At 39.9% G+C, this 12,217-nt stretch overlaps 1 protein-coding gene across 2 annotated transcripts in view; it reads left to right on the top strand.

The window, feature by feature from the left end:
- PTPRM (protein tyrosine phosphatase receptor type M) overlaps nt 1–12,217 on the top strand; it is a 759,173-nt gene that overhangs the window by 592,125 nt on the left and 154,831 nt on the right. The window lies entirely within an intron of this gene.

Raw genomic sequence — 12,217 nt, 5'->3', positions numbered from 1 at the left:
TTTTTCATAGACAGGCACTCCAGTTTTTTAGTGAGCTTAACAAACTTCGTCAAGAGGAAACTGGAGGTACTATTCCGATATGACACGCATTAAAAATTCCTCTCTTTCTCACTCGCATTTATAGTCTGATGGAGGATCAACGGTGTACCAATTTAGTCTTGCGGCAGAGGGACATTTTGAAACCATTAAATCTCAAGATAATGTGCACACACAGAATTCAGCCACATAAGCTGACTGTGAGTGGGGACCCGCTAGCACTAATGTCACTTTATCCCTATTTTGCTCTGTTGTGGATTTTACCCATTTCCTATTTTCTGTGCTATCGCTGGTTCTAGTCCCTGTGGATACATATTGCCCTGATGCGAGAAATAAGACTAAACAAAATATTACTAAGACTGACAGATACTGCATCTATTATTTTTACTACTGGCTTTTTTTAATGTTTCAAAATCTTAGGCTGATCTGGGAAATTACAGTAGGCGCTCGTATGAGCTGTGAGTTACTCCCGAGTGGAAGATGTGTGTGTGCTCATTGGTCCTTGCTGCAGCCTGTTTTTGGATGAGGCCAGCTTAAAAACATCACCAGACAGTTATAAAACAGGCGCTCTCACCCTCCGGGCCAGATAGAAAATGGGGGAGGGTATGGGGGAAAGTTGAGCTCTCAAGGAATTTCTCTTTGGTAGAAAAGGTAACCAGGGAGGTGGGGAAGATGCCCAAGCAGATAGAAAAAATGGGGGAGAGTGATAATTAAGTGCATTTCAGGATTGACCCAGCAGCTTTTCCTCCAAGGCTGTTACAGGGATAATGTTAAGTTCAAGTTACCCAAATAAAGAGTTGTGGGTTTTTCTTTCAATTCCTCTTTTATCACTTAGAAAAATACATCTACATCCATGTTTTGTGTTTTCAAACTGGCAGGGTCCTTTTCATTCTTTCCACAAACTGAAAAGCTATAGGATTGAGCCCTGAGAAGTGCATGTCAATTCCAAGTACTGACCCAGAGACCTTTAGCTTCATCAGCTGTGCATCAGAGTCACTGTCTCTCCCTCTCACACACAAGTATGTTCATCCCATATTTTTATAATTAGGAAATAATATTATGATTAATCAGATAATCAAAATAAGAACAAATAGAAATATTTGTTGAATGCCTACCACAGGCCAGTACAGTTCTAGGACAGGGCATATACAGCAAACAAAAGAGGCAAAAGCCTTGTCCTCATGCAGCTGATGCTAACATTTGCCAAGAAACATAGTGAAATACCTGTGGGCTGAGAATAAAAACAATGTTCCCCAACCATATCCAGACAATGTTTTCCAATCAGAGGTTCCTTTGAAACTCAAGGGTGAGGAAAAGTTTTATCAGTCGAACACTCTACGGTTAAAAAGCTTTAGGTACTTGGACTCCCTCCAGAAAATAACAGATTCTATTCTTAATTCTGTTAATTCCGAAAATAAAACATAGGATATTGGAATTATGTTGTTCCCACATGAGTCCATGAATTTTCTTGCAATAAATAACACGTTCCCAATCCCTTTATTTATTGTAATTTGTGATAATAACTGTCATCATCAGAGTCATACAAAAGATATACACATCATGATTTTGAAGTGACCCTGGATTGTAATACATGTAATTTCAACTTGTTTTCAAAGAAAGTCAACCTTTTCCAGATATTTCCTTTACAGCTTCTAAGTTTGAGAAAGACTAAGTTTTCATTAAATTTGTATAATATGACTCTGTTATTTGAGCCTCTTCAACATGAAATACTCATGGTTATGGGGATGTGTACAGGGGTACAAAGAGAGATCCTGACAGCTACTAGCCTAAGAGGTCCGCAGGGCTCTTCACTTCTCTTGGCTGGTGTGTGTTCCTTGCAGACACCCTGACTGGTCAGTGGCGCATTCTAGGGCATCTTTGCCTCTAGGTAACCCAACCTAAAGCTGTGGCCTTAAGTAATATGTTAATAAAATCGGCCCCCACTTCTCAGTTGCAGGGGAGGAAGGCCAGTGTCGAAGGCCCCCTCTCAGTCTGCCTGAGGCAACTCCAGCCTATAAATTTATCTCATCACAGGGTCAAGAGGTAAACTCTGAAAAAGAGACCCAACCAAGATCAAAACCCTGACTTGTCTCAATGTGAAACTCTATTCTTTGTGATGAACACACGCCATGTTCACTAGTCAGTGAGAACCAGAAGGCAGCTGGGTGGGGAGTGAGTGTGTCCATAGCGCTGTGTCTGCAAGACATGGACGCAGTGGTTTCTTAGGTGATGATACAGTGAGCAGCGAAGTTAGAAGAACACTCTTACGTTGGTCGTCGGCCACAAAGTCCCAGCTGGCAAAGAAAACTAGTCTTTATTTTCTGTGTCCAGATTTAAGCAACGAATAAAGTTTGCTTAGTGAGGCCAAAATAACAGTCTCATGGAAATGGTTTTATCTCAACACAGGAAACGATGCCAGAGGTCTAGAGTTGTCTGGCCATATGGTCTTGGGAAACTTAACAACACTGTGCCTCAGTTTCCCTCTCTCTAAGATTGGGATAACAACAGTAATCTCCTCACTGGGCTGTTGTGAGAATTAAGAGTTAATGAATGTAATGTGCCTGGTTTATCTCAAGTCCTACATAAGTTTTTGTAATTATTATCCTCTTGGTTTTTCTATTAACTGTTATAGTGCCACTTCTTCTGCGTTGAAAATATATAAAATGTCGGATCATCTTCTTTTCCTTTTCCTTAAAATTTTGCCTTTAAAAACAACATCATCTGGTAGTTCTCACAGATCCATCTTTACGGAGACAGCCCCCTGTTCACTGAGGTTTATTCAGCTGTATCTTGGCAATTCGGTATAATGTATGCATTCTTTGACTCAACCAATATCTACTTCATCCCTACTGTGAGAAAAAATTAAATACTTCTTCTCCGTTCCAGCTTCTGCACCAGTCCTTAACTAAGTCGAAGCACACACTTTAATTGTAGAAGCCAGGACCAGAAAGCCATTTGCCTTTTCCTTCTTATGTCTATACGCAATTTGCAAATCCTCGAGTTTTGCTTTCCCTGTAGAATTTTAAACGACAGATCATTTAAGAATGAAGATACCTTTTTTATAGCCAACCACTGATCTTCAGGTCAGTGTTACCAAGTCCTTTGTTGGTCATGATCTTTGTTGGCGTAACCCAACGTGGCAGGGTCTCTATTAGGGTTGGGAGCAGGGCCAGTCGGGCTTGTTGGGGAACTGTGTCCTATAACCCTGAGTTGCAGTAAACCAGGAGCTTGACTAGGGTCCAAATTGAGGTTGACCTTTGGATTCCTTCCCCTTGAATCTGCTTGGTGCACATGGCAAACATGCCCTTCCACCGTGATCTTCTGACAACTGCCACTCAGTTCAGATTCAGGGAGGAAAAGAAGAGGAGGAGTTATTTCTGCTTTCCTCCCAACCATGCTGCCCTTGGGTCTCCTAACTGGTGGCCATTGTCCTGCGGCTCTTCCTCCCATAGGACACGATGCTGACGACATCATTCTTCACCATGTTTTCTTTACTGGCTCTAAGTCATGCCTGTCACATAGTTAATAACTTGCCAAAGAGTTTTCTTCCAATTCCCTTGCCCTTGTTCCTTGTTTTTTATTTTTATGCCAGGAAAGAAATACAAAAGAAATGTTGGAATAGAATAAGCATGAAGGGCCATCCTTTTAATTTGAATTCATCCCACATTTCTTTCCTTCTCCTCTTTTGTTCTAGTTGGGAAATTTAGGGCTCTAACTATCATTTTTCTCCCTCTTAATTTTTTTTCCAGGCAGTATTGCAGTGTTTTTTAATAGACTTTATTTTTTAGAGCAGTTTTAGGTTTACAGCAAAATCAAGCAAGAAGTACAGCAAGAGAACAGAGAGTTCCCGTATACACTCTGCCCCCCCACACACACACAGCTTCCCCCTCTGTCAACATACTGGACCAGAATTGTACATTTGTTACAACTGATGACACGTCATTGTCACCTGAAGTACATAGTTTACATTAGGGTCCACTCGGTGTCATATGTACCATAGTTTTTAACAGCTGAATAATGACACATACCCACCATTATAATATCATACTGCCCTAAAAATCCTCTGTGCTCTGCTTGGTCATTCCTCCTTCCCTGCCTGGAAAACCCTGATCTTTTGTTTTTAATTGAAATATAGTTGATTTACAGTGTTGTGCTAATTTCTGCTGTACAGCAAAGTGGCTCAGTTATGCACATACATACATTCATTTTTTTATATTCTTTCTGTTGTGGTTTATCCCAGGCAAACACTGATCTTTTTGTTGTCTCCATAGTTTTGTCTTTTCCAGAATGTCATGCAGTTGGGATCATACAGCAGGAAGCCTTTGCAGATTGGCTTCTTCACTTGGTGATATGCATTTATGTTTCCCCCATGTCTTTTACAGCTCGATTGCTCATTTCTTTTCAGTGCTGGATAATATTCCATTGTCTGAATGGACCACAGTTGATTTATCCATTCATCTATTGAAGGACATCTTGGTCACTTCCAAGTTTTGGCAATTATGAATATAGCTTTTATAAACATCAGTGTGCCATTTTTATGTGGACAAAAGTTTTCAGCTCCTTTGGGTAAATACCAAGGAGCGTGATTGCTGGATCACATGGTTTCTATTCTTTTGAACTTATCAAGGTGTGTTTTATAGCCCAGAATGAGCTCTATCTTTGTGAATATTCTCTGTAAACTTGAATATGTGTTCCAGTATTGTCGGATGAAGTATTCTATAGATGTCAGTTATTGATATGTCAGGTTGATTGATGATGCTGTTGAGTTCAGCTATGTCCTTACTCATTATCTGCCTTATGAATCTGTCCATTTCTGGTCGAGAGGTGTTGAAGTCTCCAATGATAGTAGTGGAATCATCTATTTCTTCTTGCAGTTCTATCCAGTTTTTCTTTTTCACATAGTTTGATGCTCTGTTTTGGGGCACATACACATTAAGGATTGTTACGTCTTCTTGAGAACTGACCCCTTTATTGTTACCTAATGCCCTTCTTACCCCAGATTACTTTCCTTGCTTTGACATTTGCTTTGCCTGAAATTTAAAAAGCTACCCCTGCTTTCTTTTGATTACTCTTAGCAGGTTATAACTTTCTCCATCCCTTTACTTTTTTTTTTTTTTAAAGCAAACACTGTTTTCTTTCTTTTAATATTTTATTTATTTATTTATTTGGTTGCACCGGGTCTTAGTTGCAGCATGTGTGCTCCTTAGTTGTGGCATACGAACTCTTAGTTGTGGCATGCATGTGGGCTCTAGTTCCCTGACCGGGGATCGAAGCTGGGTCCCCTGCATTGGGAGCTTGGAGCCTTAACCACTGCACCACCAGGGAGGTCCCTGCATCCCTTTACTTTTAATCTACACGTATCTTTATTTTTAAAGTGGTTTTCTTCTAACAACAGATTAGTCGGGTCTTGCATAAAGTTAGCAATAAACATTTACAACCAAATCAAGTCCACTTGCAAATAACACTATAGTGCATCACAGTTAGTGTAAGTACTTTAGAATAATGAAATATGCCTAATTCCTCCACCATGTCCCTTGATTCATTCTATCATTCACTTCACTCATACATAAACTATAACCATCAACAATATTGTCGCTGTTATTATTTTGAACAAACTGTTATTTGTTAGATCAATTAAGAATAAGCAAAATAAAAGTTTTTATTTCACTTTCATTTGTTCCTTCTCTAATCCTCTTCTTAATGTAGATCTCCTTCTGACCTATGTCATTTTCCTTCTTGCTGAGGAACTTCTTTTAAGATTTCTTGCAAGGCAGGTCTACTGGCCACAAATTCCCTCTATTTCTTTTTTTATTTATTTTTTATTGAAGTATAGTTGATTTACAATATTGCATTAATTTCTGCTGTACAGTAAACTGATTCAGTTATACACATATATACATTTCTTTATATATTCTTTTCCATTATGGTTTATCACAGGATATCCTCAATTTTTGTCTGAGAAAGTTTATTTTTCCTTCAGTTTTGAAGGCTGATTTCACAGGGTACAGAATTCTAAGTTGGTGGTATTTTTCTCTCAACAGTTTAAATGTTTCACTCCACTCTCTTTTTGCTTGCATGGTTTCTGAGAAGAAGTCAGGTATAATTCTTATCTTTGCTACTCTATAAGTAGGGTTTATTTTTCCCCTTGGACTTGTTTCAACATTTTTTCTTTGTCTTTGACTTTCTGAAGTTTGAATACGCTAGGTGTAGAATTGCTGGTATTTATCCTTCTTGGTGTTCTTTGAGCTTCTCAGGTCTTTGTTTTGATGTCTGACATTAACTGGGGAAAATTCTCAGTCACTGTTTCTTTGAATAATAGAAATAGTGACTTCTCTTTCTTCCTTTCTCCTTCTGGTTTCTCACTATACACGTTACACCTTTTTTAGTTGTCCCAAAGTTTCAGGATATACTGTTATCTTGTTTTACAGCCTTCTTTTCCCTTTGCTTTTTTGTTTTGGAACTTTCTATTGTCATATCCTCTGGCTCAGAGAAACATTCCTCAGCTGTGTCCATTCTCCTAATGAGCCCATGAAAGGCATCCTTTGTTTTTGTTGCAGGTTTTTTTTTTAATCTCTAGCATTTCTTTCTGATTCTTAGAATTTTTCATCTCTCTGCTTTTGTTTTCCATCTGTTCTTGCATGTTGTCTACTTTTTCTATTAGAACCTTTAGCCTATGACTCGTAGTTTTTTTAAATTCCCAGTCTGATAATGCCAACATCCCTCCCATATGAGCCTTATTCCAATGCTTCCTCTGTCTCTAAACTGTTTTTTGCCTTTTAGTATGCATTGTAATTTTTTACTGATGTCCAGACTTGATGTACCAGGGGAAAAAGACTTCTGCAAATAGGTCTTTAGTAACGTGATAGTAAGGTGTTGGGGGAGAGGAGGTGACCTATGATTGGGTCTCAACCTGTTAGTGAACTTGTGTCCCTGAGCTGTGACCTGCACAGGTGCTTCAGTGCCCCCACCTTGGGTGGACAGGATGGCTGGAGACAGCTGGATTAGGATATTTTCCTTGCCCCAACAGGCTCTGCCTTCCTCAACCATCTAGTAAAATAGTATTCTTGAGGGTAAGCCCTTTTAAAAAGCACAGAATGCTCTGGGTGTATTTCAAAATGTCTACTTTCCCCCCTCCTCCTGCTGGAAGCCCAATTTTTTCCTCCAGTCTTTACTTTGAGAATGAGGTAGGGTTCCTGGAGATAAAATTCAGAAAGGTGTAGGGTACCCCTAAGTCTGGACGTCCTTGGAGTTTTTAAGTCTCAGACTTGTCCACACTGACCCTCCAATAATTCAATTCTAGTTTAGGTTTATCTACCCCAGTGATGATTCTCACACAGATTTCTGCTCATGGGTTTCTGCTCTGGTGAGTTGTGATTCTCTGTATCTGCCTGTTTGTCTCTGTAATTTGGGGGGCACTGGTTGGCCCTGTGACCTCTGACAAGTTAGAAGGAGTTGTTGATTTTCCGTCTCTTTAGCCTTTTACTTGTTGTTAGGACAGAGTGATGACCTCCAAGCTCCTTACATGCCCGACCATAAACCGAAAGTCCTCTCTCTAATTTTTTATGCTCTATTTTTAGGTGTTGGTAGGAACATTTTTAGTTGTTGTTGTTACTAAGGGTCTTTGAGATTCATTCAATCCAAATTTAGAGATTTGAGATTGAAATATCTCAAGCAAACCATTTGTTTAAAAATCAAGATGGAAAATAAATTTACTTGTGTCTTTAGATAAGATTGCAAAGAAAATTGCCTCCACTTCAGTTTTCCTGCACAAAGCACTATTTCATTAAGTTCACAATGTTTTTCTGACAGTTTTTAAAGTTTTCTTTAAAATATAAAATATAGATCTGAAACACAAAGTCCAAAAGAGAAATAGATAGGAGAAAAAGAGAGAGAATAAATTTCAATTTATCCACACTTATTTCCAACTCTCAATTCTAAATCTAACCTTCCTCAACCATCTGTAATTATGGACTATAGCATTTAGCTGTGCATGAGGACAAAGCAAAAATCCCAAGCAATGACTCAAAACCTCCGTGACCAAGCAAGCTACTTTTGATTAGGAGGTTGCAGAAAAACTGTCTTTTCTAATGCTTTGGTGTGACAATTGTTAATTCAATTAACAAGCATATTTAATACCACCTGCTTTGTGTAAAGCATTGGCTAGGTGCTAGTAAATTAATCCTACTTTTTTCAATTCATAATATTTAGTTATGAGGTGATAGAGTATTCACGTTTGAAAGCAACTTGGTGATAATTATAATGTAAACTTGTAAGGAAATGTAAATTAATGAAATACTTTACTAGATACAGCACATTGTTCTAGAATGGGTACCTTTGGGGTCAAGAGAGATCTGGGGTGCAATTCCAGCTCCACCATTTGGACAACTTACTTAAGTCCTTGAGACTCAGTTCCTCCATCTATAAAATAGGAAGTAAAAATAGCTCTTACCAGGTTACTAGGATTAAATGAGAGAACACTTGCAGAGCACTGCCATACAGTAGTTATGTATTATATGTCAGTTTCCACTCCCCTCCCTTCCAACACAATTAAGTTTCTAAGTGCTGTATTAGTGGAGAGAGAGAGAAGTGTCCACAAACATGCTCTGTTTGGGCTACATAGTCTTTTAAATTTTTAATTTGAATTATTTGACAATACTTAGAATTCAGATAGTTCCTATAAAATCTGGATTTCTGGTTTCTCCTGCAATTTACAATGTCTGGGACCCTTATGGGGCATCCACCCTCTGGAGCTGAGAGGCTGTCTCCCCTTCCATTTCTCCAGTGCCCACCACTCCTTATTGCCTTAGACCTGCTTCACTCCCTTGCAGTACCTGCCTGGCTGGCCCCCAGTGAGACATTTGTGTCTGTGGTCAAAGGGTGAGGTTAATGCAGGAAGGCTTGCTGAGGACGTGGGAGCCATGCTTTGAAGGTTCACGGACACAGAGTATGTGCTTAACGGACATGAGCCTAAAGCTGTGGGTCTCCAGCTGGACCTCTGCTGGATTTGAGCAGGTTCTCATGAGTCCTTAATGGGCTTCTTTTGTGCTTAAGGAAGATCAGCAGTGGAGTGTGTAGCGTGACATCACTGAAATTAGTTCACACATGGAGGATTAGAGAGGAGAAAGATCTTTCCAGTACAAGCTTGGCTTTTGTTGGAGCACACATCCGCCCTCCACCATCACCTCCCACCAGCAGTGAGAAGCACTTTCACTGTCATTTCCTAACCTGTAAGGATTAGAGAAACACAAGCAAGAGAAGACGAAGAGGGAAGTCTGGCGAACTTGACTACGTCTCTCTTCATAGGCAAAACAAAAGAAAATACTGGGGCAATTATCTGCATAACTCAGTCCAAAGCAAATTAAAGAAATTCCAGCAAAGGGGGGACGTTTTGCCTGAATGATGGTGCTAATTATCTCAGTCCTCCACTTTAGTGCTCCTGGGGAGACCTGGCTTAAGAATGCTTTTCCAGTGAGCTGGCAGACACAGAAGTGGAGAGCAAATGTACTGTTGTAACTGCAGCTGTGGGTCTGGAGCCAGTGCTACCTCTATCCAGAGCACCTGTGGAGAACATCCAAGCCTAGATTCTGCCCCTTAGACTAGCGTGATTGGCTGGAGAAAAGGGGGCTCTGGAGAAGATGACCAGCATCTGCACACTGGCACCCAGAGGAGCCATGGCAGCTTCCTTTTCAAAACCTTTACAACTTTTTTTGTAAATGCATATTTTTTAAATTTTTATTGAAATATAGTTGACTTACAATGCTTTGTTAGTTTCAGGTGTACAACAAAGCAATTCAGTTTTTTATATATATGTATTATATATATATGAATATATATAAGAATATATATTCTTTTTCAGATTCTTTTCCCTTATAGGTTATTACAAGATATTGAGTATTGTTCCCTGTGCTGTACAGTAGGTCCTTGTTGGTTATCTATTTTATATATAGTAGTGTGTATCTGTTAATACCAAACTCCTAATTTATCCCTCCCTCTCTTCCCCTTTGGTAACCATAAGTTTGTTTTCTATGTATGTGGGTCTATTTCTGTTTTGTAAATGAGTTCATTTGTATCATTTTTTTAGATCCCGCATATAAGTGATATCATATTATATTTGTCTTTCTCTGTCTGGCTTACTTCACTTAGTGTTACAATCTTGAGGTCCATCCATGTTGCTGCAAATGACATTATTTCATTCTTTTTTATGGCTGAGTAATATTCCATTGTATATATGTACGACATCTTTATCCATTCCTCTGTCAGTGGGCACTTAGGTTGCTTCCATGACCTGGCTATTGTGCATAGTGCTGCTATGAACATTGGGGTGCATGTTATCCTTTTGAATTAGAGTTTTCTCCAGATGTACGCCCAGGAGTGGGATCACTGGGTCACATGGTAGCTCTGTTTTTAGTTCTTTAAGGAGCCTCCATACTGTTCTCCACAGTGGCTGCTCAAGTTTTATTATACATTCCCGTCTTTACAACTCCAGCACTGTCACAGAAGTTATAGATCATTTTCATTTTTCTGTTTAAAAATGTATCTTTTTTTCCCAACAACTTTTGGCAATAAAAAAGGGGCAACTGGGGCTTCCCTGGTGGTGCAGTGGTTGAGAATCTGCCTGCTGATGCAGGGGACACGGGTTCAAGCCCTGGTCTGGGAGGATCCCACATGCCACGGAGCAACTAGGCCCGTGAGCCACAACTACTGAGCCTGCGCGTCTGGAGCCCGTGCTCCGCCACAAGAGAGGCCGCGACAGTGAGAGACCCGCGCACCGCGATGAAGAGTGGCCCCCTGCTTGCCACAACTAGAGAAAGCCCTCGCACAGAAACTCAGACCCAACACAGCAAAAATAAATTAATTAATAAACTCCTACCCCCAACATCTAAAAAAAAAAAAAAGGGGGGGCAACTTATTAATGAAACCCTTCTGCCTTCCAAGTATGAAATCAAAAGATTATTATAACTATGGGCAAGAAAGCATTTGGATTATGTGGCATTTGGAAATGAAAATAAAGTTTATCCATATGGTCTAATGTTGTCAGTGTCTTACACTGCATTAATAATAACCTAATACGGGGGTGATTTTGATTATGCAGCTCATTGTAAATTCTGCTGTGTCCTAGGTTCATCAGAGTCAAGATGATTTACTAGAAACAGCTGCCGTTTTCTTGTGTACATGCTAAGTGCTTAAGTAAAATTAGAATATTTAGGGCATTATATTTTTAGTATTACGGTGCTCTCGTCTTCTTAAAGCTTCTTGCTTTATACCTTCTTCTTAAGCATCTCTAATTCTCTTCTCGTCTGTCCTGGGTGCATCAAACAACCTCCGGTAGTAAGAGCTATAAAAATGTGTTTTACCTGTGTATTCGAATGTCAGTTTCCCTTAGGTTTTTTTGGGTTTTGTCCGGGTCTCTGTAACTTAAGATTATGAGCTTCTGGTGGTTAATGAGCATGATAGAAAGGCCAGGGTTAAACTCTGTCTCCAAAAGAACTGGAACTCTCTCTGCCTTCCAGGGCCTTTTTGCATCTCTTTCACCCAGGGAGGGAGCCTGAGGACTCACTCCTCTGCAAAACTTGGCAGGGAAGTCGACAACTTGACTTTTTTTACCTTCTGCCCTGTTGACCAGCCTTGATGGGGAGCTACTTTGGGTTCATTTGGGGTTCGGTCCAGTGTCACCGCCATCTGAGATTCGGCAGGTGCCCCTCAGAGGGCTCTGTCCATGCAGGCTGCCTCACAGCCTCCTCCCGTCCCACGCACACTCCAGCGATGCTGTCTTCACACCTCGCCTGGGTTGTTCTTTGGTTCTGCAGGGCGCCCCTTAGATTCACTGCTTGGATTATTTTGGTTTTGTATGATGAATATCTACTAGGGGGATCTACCCTTGGACCCTGAATATGGCATGTCAGGAATAATTTAGTGCAAAGTTAGTAACTGTAGAAGCCTATCAGTAAGTATATTATGACTGCATTGTACTAGGGTCATTGGCCCTTTTACTTTAGCTCATAGTAGGAGAAGTGTAAGGTAATGTTTAGGCTGTACGTTCCTGACATGACTGAGGTGTTTTTTTTTTAATTGAAGTATGGTTGATTTACAATGTTGTTAGTTTCAGATGTACATCCAAGTGATTCAGATATATATGTATACGTTTTCAGATTCTTTTCCCATATAGGTTATTGCAAAATAT

This window comes from Aethalodelphis obliquidens, unplaced genomic scaffold (assembly GCF_003676395.1).
Source record: "Aethalodelphis obliquidens isolate GAN/ISIS:26980383/991018 unplaced genomic scaffold, ASM367639v1 scaffold63, whole genome shotgun sequence".
Lineage (NCBI taxonomy): Eukaryota > Metazoa > Chordata > Mammalia > Artiodactyla > Delphinidae > Aethalodelphis > Aethalodelphis obliquidens.
This window is presented reverse-complemented; position numbering and strand designations above follow the sequence as displayed.